The 15,539-nt window shown below is 44.8% G+C and overlaps 1 protein-coding gene across 15 annotated transcripts in view; it reads right to left on the bottom strand.

Annotated features, from left to right (window-relative positions):
• Positions 1 to 15,539, bottom strand: part of EVA1A (eva-1 homolog A, regulator of programmed cell death) — a 44,145-nt gene that overhangs the window by 20,719 nt on the left and 7,887 nt on the right. Inside the window, exon 1 of one of the 15 annotated variants that reach the window (XM_081942919.1) lies at positions 13,579 to 13,599. The exons of the other annotated variants lie outside the window; for them this stretch is intronic. The gene's annotated coding sequence lies outside the window, so the exon portion shown is untranslated. Of the gene's footprint in view, positions 1 to 13,578; positions 13,600 to 15,539 lie in introns of those variants that run through there. 15 annotated transcript variants of the gene reach the window in all.

The following is a 15,539-nucleotide window of genomic DNA, read 5'->3' as shown; positions in this document are numbered from 1 at the left end:
CCCTGCTGAGCCAGTCGGCTCTGGTGTTGTCCACCCCCACTATGTGCTCTGCCCTCATAGACCGGAGGTTCCTTTCGGCCCACAGCCCCAGACGCCTGGCCTCCTGCATGAGAGTCCTCGATCTGGTCCCCCCCTGTCTGTTTATGTGCGCCTTGGTGGTGATATTGTCTGTGAGGACTAATATGTGACGGCCCCTGACTGAGCGATGGAAGTGTAAGAGGGGCCAGGCGGACCGCCCTGAGCTCCAGCCAGTTGATGCTGTGAGTCCCCTCCACCTGAGTCCAATGTCCTTGTGCCATCTGAGCCTGCAGATGTGCACCCCACCCGCTCAGGCTGGCGTCCTAGTTACCATTATGCGGTCTGGTGTCCAAAAGGTCTCACCCTTTGTGATCGCCGGGGACTTCCAACAAGCCAGGGATCAGGTGACTTCTGGTGGAAGAAGTACCTTGGACTGAGAGCAGCTCATGCGCCTCCGCTGGAAAGGCAAAAGGAACCATTGGAGGACTCTGGTGTGGAGGCGAGCCCACAGGACGATGCCAATGGCTGAGACCATGGTACCCAGCAGTTTGGAAAGGATGGCTAAGGATACCCTACTCTCCCTGGCTACCAAGGTGGCTAGCTGCCTGAGGGCTATCTGTCTTTCTGATGACAGATAGACCGTGCCTGCCTGGGTATCTGTTAGGGCCCCTAGGTGGATCAGGCTAGTAGAGGGATGAAGGTGGCTCTTGGCCATGTTCACCGAAAACCCGTGGTCTCTCAGGACTGTCATGATGATATCTAAGTCCCTTAGGGCACCCTCAAAGGAAGATGACTGTAATAACAGGTCATCTAGGTAACATTGAATACGTACCGGTACCTGTCTCAGGTGTGCTGCCAGAGCCGCCATGACCTTAGTGAATACCCTAGGGGCCAAAGACAGCCCAAAGAGCCGGGCCCAGTACTGAAAGTGCTGCCCCAGGTAGCAGAACCTGAGATATCTACGGTGCTCCGTGGCAATGGGAATGTTCAGGTAGGCCTCCATGAGGTCTATGGATGTTAGAGGGTCCCCCTGCCTAATTCCTTCCAATATGGAGTGCAGAGAGTGCATCTTGAACCTCCTATATCGAATAGAGCCGTTCAGGTGCTTCAGATCCAGGATCGCTCTCCAGGCCCCCGAAGCCTTGGGAATGACAAAAAGGATGGAGTAGTGCCCCTGACCTTGCTTCTCTGGGGGCACGGGCTGAATGGCCCTAATCTCCAACAGGTGTTAGATGGCCTCCTGCATCAGCAACCTCCGGGTCGGGTTGTTAGAGACCGGACATATCCGGAAGAAACTCGGGGGGTTGGGAAGAAACTGTAGCGAAAGGCCATGCCTGATGGTGTTCTGCACCCACCTATCGGAGGAGGAGAGATCCCAGCGGTTGGCGAAGTATGCCAAGCGCCCCCCGATGGGAGGAGAACTGGACTTAGACTTAGACTGTCACTGCGTTAAAATTGTTTGCTAGCCTGAACTGACTGAATTGACACTAAATAGTTAAACTGAAAAAGAGTTACTGCGCAGGTCATGTTCTTATCTGACAGTGATGTACTGCGCCTGCTCTTCACACATTCCAGAGAGCTACTTCTTTATTTTTATTTTTTTTTATTAAAAGAGTTTTGTACAAACAAATTTTCCCCCTTTTCACCCCCCTCCACACAATATAAATCTCATACAAATGCTATACCCCCTCAACCCCCCTGCAAAAATTCACATTCAAATATTATACCAAACACTTTACCCCCTCCCCTCCCCCCATCTTAAAATAGATTACTCATAACCCCTCTCCTCCCAACAAAAACTATATAAATTACTCTTAAATTAATAATAACACATTGATCATTTTCTAAGCTAATTTAACATCTATAACTCTTAATATAAATTTCTCCTAGCCTAACAATGTTTCATTAGTCCCATCTTCTAATTTATTCATACATATATATTGCCCCACCCTCCACCCTAACCCTCCCCCACCTCCCACACAAACCCACCCCCCTGACTTCCGCTGTATACCACTCTAACAATTCCAAACATCCCATATACTATTTACTCTGATCATCTATCGGTCTAAACATTCTTACCTAAAGGCTAGATAATAACTCCTAGTCTGGTATTTATTCTGTATATAATCAATCCATTTTGCCCATTCCTGTGTGTAATCCTCCTGTTTCTGAGCTTTTAAGAAAGCTGAAATTTTTGCCATTTCAGCGAACCCCGCCACCTTCTGAATCCATTGATCAATTGTCGGCAAAAAATCTTTTTTCCAATGTTGCGCAATCAACAACCTAGCTGCTGTAACCATATACAAGGCCAATTTTGTTTCCCCTTTGGTAAAATCCTTAACTATACCCAATAAAAACATTTGTGGAGTGAATTGTATTCTTTTCTTAAATACATTCTGCATAACCCACCATATTTTTATCCAAAAAGCTTTAACCTTGTTACAAGTCCACCATACATGAAAAAAGGTAGCATCTAGACACCCGCATCTCCAACATTTTGGTTGAACATTTGGGTACATGGATGATAATTTTTTAGGATCTAAATACCATCTGTAAAACATTTTATAAAAATTCTCCCTTAAATTCTGTGACTGTGTAAATTTAACATTCTGAACCCATATTTTTTCCCACGTTTCCAACATAACCACTTCACCAAAATTCTGAGCCCATTTAATCATACAATCCTTAACCAATTCACTTTCTGAGTCTCTTTCTAACAGTACATTATATATTCTTTTAACTTGTTTTGGGCCAGTCTCTTTTATCTGCTTAATCAGTTCCACTTCTTTATCCATAAAGCCGACCCTGCGATCTTCTTCCCATCTCTTCTGAAGCTGTATGTAATGTAACCAATTTAAAGTAATTCCTTCTTCCAACAGCTGTTCCAAAGTTTTTAACTTCCATTCGCCCCCATCAGCAATAAGCACATCTTTATATAAACACCCCCCGAGTGACTTAATATTCATAATCCCCATGGTGTCTGCAAGATCCAACCAAAGCGGTATTTTATAATCCCAATTGGGCCGGTGCTTCTTCCATATTCTCATCAAGGCACTACGGAGAACATGGTTGTTGAACACTTTATCCACCCTGTCTTCATAAAAAAGATATGCATGCCATCCCAGAACAAGATCATGACCTTCTATATTGAGCAATTCCATTTTTGTTTTCCCGAACCAATCTGCTACATGCGTTAATACTGCAGCTTCATAATACAATCGAAGGTTTGGGAGCTACTTCTGATCTTTGTCCGGCTGCCAGGAAAACTGGGAGACGGAACTTTTTTTATCAAAATGTAACAATTAGTTAGTTTCGTTTTATTTCCATTTATTATTTTTGTATTAAAGTTTGTTTATTAATTAGAATATGTTTCTGCAGAAAGTTTATTTCTTTTTCTTCGAACCTTAAAGAATATGCCTGTTGGAAACAGCCGCGGTCTAAGCCTCGTTTTAGTTCAGGGTGAAATAAATCTTCCCCTGACAGTTTTTGTGGAAGGAGCGCCCCCCTCCACCCCCTCGAAAGGGCCACTTTTGCTGCCTGCCTCTCTGTTGCCTGTCTGGGTATCTCTGCCTGGCAGAGAATCCCCCCTGGTACTGCCTGTTTCCTGAGTACCCCGCCTCTGATCCCCTAAAGGAGTCCTGACCCCGAAAGAAGGAGCCAGAGTCTTGACCCCAGGAGTAGGAGCATCTGGGGTATGGCGCCATTATGAAGCTGCCCTTCTTCGGGGTGGTGGGAAGGACTTTCCTCTTGTCCTTGTTCTCGATTAGGAATGGCTCCAGTGCTGGTCCGAAGAGGGTGTCCCCTGTGAAGGGAACTGATGCCAGTCGCCACTTGTGACGGACGTCTGCCTGCCAGTGTCGTAGCCACAGCAGTCTGCGAGAAGCCACCGAAGAAGCGATCGCCCTGGAGGCAAATCTGGCTGCAGCTATGGTGGCATCCGACGAAAACTGGATGGCCGCCACCAGCTTGATGATGTCCTGATGGGCTCGGCCATCTGTTATAGGGGTGTGTTGCTGTAGTTCCTGAAGCCACTGCAAGGAAGATCGGTTGATGAAGGAGGCTGTGGTGGCTGCTTTCACAACCCAAGACCCCTCTGCAAGGTGAGGTCCACCTTCTTGTCCTCCAACTTTAGGGCATCTTCTGGTTCCCCTGGCAGGATGGTAGTCGTGTGCAGAGCCACGACCAGAGCGTTGATGGAGGGTTGTGCCAGCGTCTTCGCCATCTCCTGGTCCACGTTAAAGAAGACCCTGTCCATGGATAAAGGTGAAGGGCCCGCAGTGGGGGATGCCCACTGGCGCTTGACCAGGTCAAGGAAGGCCTTGGGCGTAGGTATCGTGTCAGCCTCGATGGTCTGCTCATCAAAAATGTTATCCGCTGAGAAGCCCTGGCGTGGAGGTGGAACCTCTGTAGCTTTGTTGCCCAGCTTGGCTGCTGTCTTGGCCTTGAAGAGCAGAGATTTGAACAGCAAAGGCTGGAACAACCCGGTGAATGTAGGCTTGGGAGGCAGCATGCCTTCATTATCAGACAGCTTGCTCTCCCTGATCTCTCCCTCCTCACTTTCCAGGTCGCTGTCCTCCTGAGATGAGGCTGAGGAACTGGGAAGGTCTTCCTCCTGGACATCCAGGTAGTCACGGGCCCTGGGAGGCCCCCTGTGGCTGTGGCTGTTAGAATGCTGCTGCCATGCATTGCTGAAAGGCTGTCATCATCATCTCCTGGAAATTGGGTGCCCCTATGGGAGGGGGCTGTCCCATGCCTCCCTGTGTCGGAGGAATGCCCAGGCCTGGAAATCCTGTGGGCAAGGCTGCTCCCACTGCAGAAAGGGAGGGGGATTGCCCCCTCCCGAGCAGAGCCCCAAATGCCAGAGGTGTCTATAGGGATCCTAGCTTGCATGGCTGGGTTCTCCTCTGTGGCTCCAATTGGGGAGGGAGTCCCTGGAGCCTGCCCCTCTGTGCCCATGCCTGGGGTGCTCTTGTGACCACTTGCCTTCTTGCAGAGCCTTTCCAAGGTCTGATGCCTTCGCCTTTCGTACTTGGAAGGAGGCTTGGGAGGTTTCTGCCCCCCCCTTCCCTTGGATCTGCCCTGGGGGAGAGGTGCTTCTGTTTTGATTTAGCCTTTCCTCCCCCCCTCCTATGGGTAGTCTCTGGGAAGGCCACTGACCTGGTTGGATGCTCTTCTGCCCCTCCGGTTGGGCTGCTGGCCGGATTAGCAGCTGCCTGGCTTCCTTCTTCCTCGGAGCTGCTAGGCACTGCCATCTTGGACCACGTGGGTCCTCCTGGCTTCAAAATGGTGCCACGTGGCTTAAAAGAAAGGGCACGACTTTTAAAATGCTCACCTAGCCGCTGGGGCTTTCCAGAGCTGCCGCGCACCCTTGCCGTTTGATTCCGAGCCTCCTGCCTCTGTCCGGTGCCACTGTGGCCAGGGATCTCCTCTTCGGCTCCTCTGCGCTCTTCTGGCCACGTGGAGGGAGCGCGGGCACTCCGCAGTGCTTGGGAAAACCGCAGTTCGCTGCTCAACCCCTGAGGGGAGCGGCGGAGCGCTCCTGTGTCTGGCTAACCTCCGCGCAGGGCTTGCCTCCAGGAGGCTTGTGCCCTCTTTTCCTGCTTGCCCGCAACAGTCCTCACTGAGTGACTCCGGTCTCACTCAGTGGCCAGGGCAGCGTGCCGCTCCAGCGGGGCTTGTGGCAGTCCTTGCTGGGATCAGAGGCTATAACGCAGCACTGGGAGGCAAAATTCGCAGATCCAAACCTTTTCCTTGCTTTGATTTGAATTTTTTCTGGAGAATCAGAATGGTCCACCGTCCAGTGAGTGGACTGAGTCGATAACTGGGTAGAACCTGGTGACCAGTGGGCGTTCCCAAAGAGCTTATCTGACTCAGTCCAATCAATGAGAGGACAAGGTTAACCCAGTCTGGATACTCCTCCCCCTCACTATGGAGAAAAGTGAAAACTAAGGATCAATTTGTCCTTAAGAGCTTTACATTTACAGGTTAATCAGTGTGCAGATCTAATGAAGAGCCCTGCTTCCACAGAGCAAGGAGATACAGCAATAGTAAAGGCTAGCTTTTGAGTCACAATGTGTGGTCTCCAAAACTGTTGGGCTGCATCTAAGATTATCTCATCAGTTATACTTGATGGGAGCTGGAACTGAGTATCACCAAGAGGTCCATACGCATGAGGCGGATTCTTGGCCAAGCAACTTCTCTTCCAGAATAGAGTTACATGCATGATACATATGCTTTTGATTTTGATTTTTCCAATTATATAAATCAGCCATTGAGAATGGAGCATATATCCACACCTTACGTAGCTCCCACTCAGCTTCTGGCAATAAAATTCCCTTAGGGGTAATCTGAGCTTTTGTCTCAACTGCTCCCTTGGACCAGGTTTGTGGTCCACTTGATCTATCCCTTCGGTAACCTTTTTTGGTTTCCTTCCTCCTGGCCCCACCTAATGGGACCGTTTGTTCATTCTAACTAACATCTGATTCCACCTTTTGTCTCCCTGGGTCTCCTACCCCTTCAGTGTCAACCACTTCATGTCAAGGCTACACAGGTGTAGGGCACTGATGTCAGAGACAGACACTCTCTTTCTCTTTTTAAACACTTAAACACATCAACAAAAACAAACATGTAAACTAAAACAACACAGGAACTAAATGTTTCGTTGAGACTTTCTTTTTCTTTTTCTTTCCTCCTAGAGGCTTGTACAATGGGGGTGAGGATAGTTTCTCTGCCAGAGACTTTACTAAAACTTTCTCAGAGTTTTTTTCCCCAACATGCATTGGAGAGGTGTTCGAGGAACGCTCCCCACCTTCCCATGTTCTATTTCTAAGACGCTGTCACCGACCTGGGGTGCCAGAATACCACGGTCGCCTTCAGGAACTGTGATGACTTAACCTCCCACACATTCTAGAGCCTCATTAGAATACGCCGGTTCCATTTGGAAGGGACGCTATCCCGGGCTCAGGGGGGTGATCGGGCCCCCTCTTCCACTCCTAACTGAGTGGGTCTACAATTCTTTTGATACTTGCCTGCAGGCATCTTCTTTCTCAGACGGCATAATTTTTATTAACTTGTCCTGATCCTGGTCAGATTCTTGGATCGGTGGTGTCCTCCAGATGCCCAAGAGAGGTCGTCGGCCCCCTTCCAGAGAAAGGTCTCCGTGGCGCCTGAAGAAGGGCGAGATGGCCTCGATGGGGCACCGGTCGGTCCGTTCCATCCTCAGCGAAATATCGCTCTAAGTCCTGCCACGGTCGCCAGAATTGTTGCAGAAAATGACAGGCTTAGACTTCTCAGGATACAGGAAAAGTTTATTGGTCAGCCAGGTTCAGAAACATTAGCCCATAGCCAACATTGCAAGTTCTGAACAATCTTTATTATCGAAGCACGCATTCTTATACATTCTCAAAGACAGCATAACACAGTAACACTTAACTCATTTCTTATTGGTTACCTTGAGAAAAAAGCCTTATAAGGAGATGGGGGTCTTACTTCTCCTTTTGTTACAGGTATGGACTATGTGTCATTAACAAACTTTAATTGAACCTTGTGGTTTTGGACTTTTGACATAGGGACATTTGCTGGAACATGTTGTGGTTGAAGGCTGATGACATTTTCCTGTCCCTTTAAGCAAGCTTCTAACTGTCCCTTTTATGCCACGTCTTCATTCTAATATTTTAATCCATATTTTATTCTACTTTACTACATACGTGTAGAAAGCCAGCACCCACCTACCCTCCTAGAGAATGAAATATTTTGGGGAATATTAAAAAGAACATCTAGTAATGAATCAGAAGCGGTTCCAAAGAGTAAGTGATACAAACCAAAGAATTCTTAAGCAGAATTAAGAGTAACACATTAAAAAATATGCTAACAACAATCCTTGACAAAACCAGTATTCTTTAACATTACTCTTCTCCTTAAATATTTTTCTTCTAGAGACTACCTTTTCATTATTTGACCTGCACAGAATAATTTGTTTGTGCTTAGAACCAGTCTAGATATTTTAATTCCAGTCCTGAGTCCTTGCATGCAAGAGCTAAGTTTCCTCTGAGCATGTGCGAAGTAACTCACAACTGCTTGCTGCTATCTGCAGGCGCTGTCCCTAGCTGAGGTGGGATTTAGTCTCCGCCGTTTAGAAGTAAATCAGCTCCTGCTCTTGCCTCCCTATCCACAGCTTCCATCATGGCTACAACTTTTCTTATCTCCCCAGAGAATAAGACAGCTTTTCATTTGTGAGAGTCCCCTTTTGATTCGTATCCTTTTTCAATATTAAGGGCCACAGGGCCAGCCAAGCCAATTACTTCTGCAGTCTGACCTGTCCTTGCTTCTGTATGGTTTTCCACAAAATTAAATCACAGCTTTGTCTGGTTGTTTCCTTTCCTGCGTTTTGGCTCCCCTCCCCTCTTCCAAGGAGTTTTTCTTTTTCTTGTCTCAAGCAAGTGGAGCAGAGTAGGAGGAGCTAAACAGCATAAGACAACATCAGCATCCAGCATGGAGCTTTTGCAAAGAAAAGCACACAATCAAAAATCTCTTTGCACTGTAATAAACGTGCTCCAGGCCAGTTTCTTAGCTAGATTTTTTTACATACCAGAGCACTTTTTGTGCTCATAATATCAATAGAGATCACATTAATATGACCTTGTGCACTTATTAATCTGGACTGCAAGTCCTCCAAATGATACAACAAAATTCAACTCTCTGTTGCCATCTTGTGGTTGTCTGGATTTTAGTAATCCAAGCAAGCATGGTGATGCGAATAGAGATGTCACTAAAAATAGAAACTTTTTTTTAAAAAGCCATAAACATTTCTGTACTGCTAAAATATACCTCCCTGAATAATAATTTAGTGCTTTCCAGAAATATATATTTGGAATAAATTAAAGCAAATTAAATTAAGAATCAACGCCTCTTACTAAATGTGTATACTTATGTAGATTTATGTATGAATTTATTCAGCTTTTTAGTTCTTTCAACCAAGTAAAAGAACAGTACCTCGGACATACATTATATTATATTCTCATTAGTATATTGGGAGACAGGCTGTGTGGAGAAAAGGTAACTGAACTTTAGTCTCAACTTCATGGCTAAGGAGATCTGAATCAACCCTTTTAATGATATGTCATTTTATTGTCTGTTGTCTTTTTTCCCTAACAGTGAATTGTACTTTTTTACTGTAAAAGCTGGTCAGAGACTGTAATAAAGCTATTTGACTTGATTTGATCTGAACCAAGATTTCCGTAGTATGAAGGGTTACTTGACAAAACGTAGCACAAATTTCTATTCTCAGCCTGTGTGAAATAGAAGAGAAAAATTCATGCAGTAGATCGCAATTTCAGCCATTTATGCATTTTTCCACCTACAAAAATTGTATTAATGGGTTGTGAAGTTGTATGAAATGCCCAAATGGAGCTAATGCTAATGGGAATGTCTATGCTTGCAGCTTCTGAAATACAGTAGTAAAAGCTGCTTACACCATTTACACACACACACACACAAACACACAAACACACTTAAATCAATCACAGAAAAAAACAAAAGGGTAAAAAAAAGCTCAGTGTGATTTGACATGGTAACAAATAAAGAAGGCACGTCATATTGTTAGGATGAAAAAACTATTAAGACTTTTTATAAGCAAATCTCTCCGTTAGAGTTCTTGCAACAGAACTGGATTGGCTATTGTAACACATCTACTGCAAATGCCTTCCCTGCTTCCAGAATTATTACCAGTGTCACCTCCCGCTAGGCCTATCAAACTGCAAACAACACAGAATAACAGCAACAACTTCTGGAAGGGCTAGGAAGCCAACTTGCTAGTGATGTCAAGGTCAGGCAAGTTTACGCTGGCAAACTGGTCGGAGATCTGTTTGTTGTGCTAGAGTAAGAATAAACACCCTGGTAGAGAGAAGGGGCAGGGGTATTCCTGACCAAGCAGGAAGAGAATTGTACCACTTCATGTAACTAAACTTAAATGTTTTTCTTTCCATTTTGTTATTTTTTGTTTGGAGGTGATTATCTGAGGACCTTTATTTTTCTCCAACATAAACAACCTTGACCTCTGTCATCTGTATTTATTGTCAAATGAATAGTTTAATTCTATAAAAAGTCTAGAAAAGTTAATTTAAGAGCAATGCTGGATACAAACTACATAATTTACCTCCACCTAACAGGTTCATATAGTTAAATTGTTCAAGAAACTGTAATGCTCTACTTGGATCTGTCAAAAAGTATTTGTGTCACCATGCTCTGTAATTGCAGTGCCAACTGCAGTTATGTATGGTTGAACTGCACTACTAAAAGTGGTGGAAGAAGTGCATCAAGCACACCAGAGAATCAGATTGTCACTAACTGTGCAGAAATGCTCCTTTGGCCAGGAACATTTCTAGGCAACCGGAATTTGCAAAAAAGAAACACTTTTTTCTTCAAATGCTCATATAATTCTGTTTTTACTCCAGATATTGGCATTTCTCTTCCCAGGGTGAAACAGCCTACTAATTATTGAATAATGAATATTTTCCAACTACCAAACCAAAAAAGAGATGTAAGCAGCCGCAATATGGCTCTCGGTCAGATGAAAGATGTGGTGCTTGGATAGCAGCTGGCAGGACTGCAATAATAACTCCGGAGTGCAGCATCAAGATTTCTGGGATGGGAGGAAGCAGGAGGAGAGTAGTGGCAGGTTGAGAAAATGGTTTCTGGTCCTTCTCCATTTTAATGCTGCTTAACAGTCCATTGGAGTTAGGCATCTTATACATTCAAATATAGGCTCCATGCTAGGCTTCCTATAGCGCATTTTATTTGCCAGGATCACATCTACGTAACACAAATTCTTGGCTCAGGTCTATTAAAATATAGCAATGTAAAAGAATAAAACTAGATAGAAAGTAGTTTTCTTATTAACAGCAAGAAATCTTTACAGGCATCAAATCTAGTTTCCAACCAAATTACATTACAAAGAAGCTGAGGCAATGCAGCTGGAAGAATCAAAGTGTTTGATGCAACGCTCTTCAAAATTATTTACATTTTAAAAACCGGTGTGTGTGCAGGGGGCCAACATTCCCATGGATTATTCATCTCTGAAGACCCAATTCAATAGTCCTACTTTGTCATTGGCAAGAACAATAATTTAAGAGAAATTCTAAGGATTCTTGATCCCTCACAAAAGTTTACTGAGTGACTGTCAACCAGTAACCACCTCCCAGTCCAATTTATCTCACAGAGTTGAAGAAATTACCACTAGGTGCACCAGTGACGTGCGGTGAGGTTTATGGCTGGTGAGGCTGGTGACGTCATCAGGAAGGCGAGGAATGGGACCACGTGTGCTGGAGGCTGAGGCTGCCTCAGCCTCCAGCACACGTGATCCCATTCCCCGCCTTCCTGAGCGTGCTCCGCCAGCTCGCGCTCCACGGTCCCCAACAGCAGCTGCTTTTCAGTGCTTTTCTGAGCGTCTGGCGTTTAGGACATCCAGCTATCTACCTAAATGCCAGACGCACAGAAAAGAACTGAAAAGCACTTCGCCTCCAAGCCACTTCGTCTTGATGATGTCACCGCAGCTGCTGGGCGCGGCCGGCTGGATGTAGCCAGAGCGACGCCGAGGCGGTCCGGGCGGACGAAAGAGCGAGCGAGCGATGGAGGATCAGGCAGCCTGATCCTTGGTCGCTTGCCCGCCGGACTGCCTCGGCCCCACTCTGGCTACCTCTGTCCGTCCGCGCCCGGGAGCTGCGGAGGCAGAAATGTTGTCGGCGCTCCCGGATGACGAAGCCACGAAAGCGACTGGGGAATGACGAGAACCTTCCTGCCTCTGCTGGACTTCGTGCACTCCTCGCGACTGCAATATACGTCCAGAAGCGGCTTTTGGGGCTAATGGGGTTTGGGCTTCTAGCCCAACAGCCCCTGCCACTTCCGGACATCTATTGCAGTCGCGAGGAGCGCGCAAAGTACAGCAGAAGCAGGAAGGTTATTGGCGCTTCCGAGAACCCTCCTGCCTCCCCTGGTTGCCCAGCTGGCACTGCCCCGCGCGCGCACCTCCTCCTCCTCCTCCCTCCTCTTCCTCTTCACTCCCCAAAGGCTCTTCTCCTTACCGGAGCTTAGCGGGAGCCGTGTAAAAGGGATGGGAGGAAATATATATTATTATTATATATTATTATTTCATGATGAGAGGTGAGGCTCTGCCTCCCCTGCCTCCCCTGACCGCACGTCCCTGAGGTGCACCAATTTTATGATATTGGTGTACCTGGTGGTAGAGGTAATTTGGCTTTATCAACTCCGATTTTTTGCCAATGGACATAGATGTAAATAATGTCAGCAAATATTGTACTGTTTTTGATTAATTTCTTTCACGTCACATTGGTGAAAAATATTGCTTGTCCTGCTGGGTTCTTTGTGAGTTTTATTCAGTACTCATATGCAGCAAGACAGCATAGCCACACAGTGAAGGCTCATTTTATTGGGCTTCAACACAATAGACATTGCATTCAGTGGGCCAAACTCTCTGTTGTGTTTTCTGTTCTTTGCATAATAGTATCATTACCCAAACAAGGCAAATGATGCCAATTGAACAAAAAAACATCCTTACACAAATCACACAGACACAGTCTTATTTATTTATATTTTATGTATCAAATTATATAGTCTCATTCATATAGTCTTACTCTTCAATTCAACTGATTTTCCTGAATAACCAAGCTATGCTGTTAAAACAAGATTTTATCATACTCCAAATATAAAAGTGCCTCATACAAACTTTCAGAGTCTCTATAACTTCAGTTTGGTAAATTTCTTCCCTTTAAGAATATCTTCCCTCCAAGATCTACCAGTTGAGAACTGTGAATGTTACCAAAGCAGTGTTAACTTTACTTTGAAATCAACCAACATCTCTTTTTTGGTCTGGTAGTTGGAAAATATTCATTATTCAATAATTAGTAGGCTGTTTCATCCTGGGAAGAGAAATGCCAATATCTGGAGTAAAACCAGAATTATATGAGCATTTGAAGAAAAAATAGTTTCTTTTTTGCAAATTCCCTTGCCTAGAAATGTTCCTGGCCAAAGGAGCAATTCTGCACAGTTAGTGACAATCTGATTGTCTGCCAACCAAAAGCCTTACATTTATGAAATAAAGCAACACACAACCACAACAAAATGGAGCCTGCCCCCCAAAAGCAACCAACAAACCTCAGACAAATATAATTAATCCAGGTTCAGAAGCAAGAGAGCAGTAAGTACACACAGCAAGGAGATCCCCTTTTTGCTTTCTCTGCTAAATGACTGTAGGAAAGAGTAAATAAGGTCCTGGGTTAAAAAAAACCTGCCAGGTTGACACATATCCAAGACGCATAGAAAATGAAGGAAGACAGTCTGATTGCCACCTATACTGACAGTACAGTTGGAGCTGCAGGCAGAAATTAAACATTAAACTCAGTTTAAGTTTACTGATTTATAAACAGGTATGCAACTATTATTTCATCTCAGTTCTTGAGGGGGAGGAGAAGAGACAAACAGAAGAGATAGTATTTCAGCACAGCATAAGTGAGGCAGAAGAAAACTTAATTACAAAAAAAAGCTTACCGGAAGAAGCTCCAGGGACAGATTCAGCAGGTCTTAGAAACTGCCTCGATGCTCTTTCCTTTTTAAACCTCGTTCCCCCTTGACTGTATTCGTCATTACGCTTCATGAACATGTAGAGTCCTGCTCCAAGTCTGCTAATGGTGCCAGGTTCTACCATGCAAACTGTTAAGAGAATGGGGCACCTCTGCTTCTTCGCCCTTCCCATCCCACAAAGTACAAGAGCACCTAAGAGGCAGGCACATAAGGGCCATCTGCAACTTGCCATTGCACATTCTTTCTTCCTTTTTGGTTAATAATATATACAATAATAATGCCTTCAAAGCTTTATTATGACTAGAAGCAGTATGGTTGCTGCATGGGCCTGTTGTTGTTCTGACCAAAATTAACATATCTCTTGTTTATGTCCCTTGGATGTACTAGATTTATAGCCAAAAAAGATTTTAATTGGTACACAAAACCTAGCGAGCAAAATAGGGAATGTATGCCTGAAAGACAGAGCTGCTATTCTGCTTCTTACTACGCTGCTTCTTACTACACTCATCTTCCTGCTCATACAGACATAGTTGAATGGGCTTCTTTGCAGTTGGCTTTAAAGATAGAAGCTATTAGCAGGAGGCTACATTTGTCATTAGGAAACATGCTATTTAATGCCAGAAATATGTCTTTCTTCTCCCAGATTTGTTGGGGTGTATGTGTGTTTTTAACTCAGCCTTGATTCATGGCATGGAGTAGACCATGCACTTATCTTGACAAGGTTTTTCAGAAGTGGTCAGCCTTTGCCTCCTTTCTAGAGCTAAGAGAAAGTGACTAGCTCAAAATCAGCCATCTGACTTCCTCTCTAAGGCAGGATTAGAACTCAGTCTCCTGGTTTTAAGCCTGGTGCCTTACTACACCAAACTGGGTCTCTTCCCTGATATATTATCTACAATATCAGGTCTCAGAAGCATCCTGCTAAAAAAAAAATGTGCACATTGCAACAGTAGGGCATTTATCTGTGTATTTAATTTATAGTTTAATACTGTTTCGTCTCAGTATACAAGAATCTCAAGAGCAGTTTCAAAATATAATCGCAGCAATAAAATAATAACAAATAAATTAAGCAATGTCATCCTTGTTCCCATTCATCTCTAATGCATTAAACTGAGCCTGGAAGCCCATTGGAAACCAACACACCCACCATAAAAAAGGCTAACTCTGCAATGATGATGTCTAACTGCCAACATTCCATACCAGTCATCTTCAAAAGCAGCTCCATATTCAGCACACTGCAGTAACCTAACCACACAGGGGTAAGGGGAATAAGTTACTATTGCCAACTTCTCCACATCCAGGTAGAGCTATAACTTGCATATCAATCAAAGCTGCAAAAATATCCTTTTGGCCACATCCTCTTGGTATCTCTTTTTCACTTTGATCCACAAACTCATCCAATCACTGTTATTGCAGTGTGTGTGTGTGTGTGTGTGTGTGTGTGTGTGTGTGTGTGTGTGTGTGAGGGGTGGGTTCCTGCCAGTTCTAACCTCTTCTATAGAAGAGGTTCCACAAATCTACAGTGCCATTTAGAACCGGTTCCAGCTCCCTCCCACCGCCCGTCCAAACATCATCAAGATGAAGAGCGAGAGGAGGAATTCTGAGAGTTGAAGTCCACAAGTCTTAAAGCTGTCAAGTTTGAGTTTGTCACTGTTCTGCATGATTATCCTAGACCAGGGGTGTCAAAACACACATCATCACATTGTCGTCACATGACGTATAGTGACTTTTTCCCCCTTCGCTAAAATGGGGTGGGGGTGGCCAGTGCGTGACGCATCTGGCTCACAGGCCACGAGTTTGACACCCCTGTCCTAGACTGTGTGCTTCGTTAGACATTTGCTAAAGTTTAGTAGCAGGAGTACAATATGCTCCAAATAATGTTATATAATATATATTTTGTAACATTAATGTTTGTCAGTCATCCTATTAAC

This window comes from Natrix helvetica (assembly GCF_964273705.1).
Source record: "Natrix helvetica genome assembly, chromosome: 2".
Classification (NCBI taxonomy): domain Eukaryota; kingdom Metazoa; phylum Chordata; class Lepidosauria; order Squamata; family Natricidae; genus Natrix; species Natrix helvetica.
The sequence above is the reverse complement of the archived record's forward strand: the minus strand, read 5'-3'. Positions and strand labels throughout refer to the sequence as shown.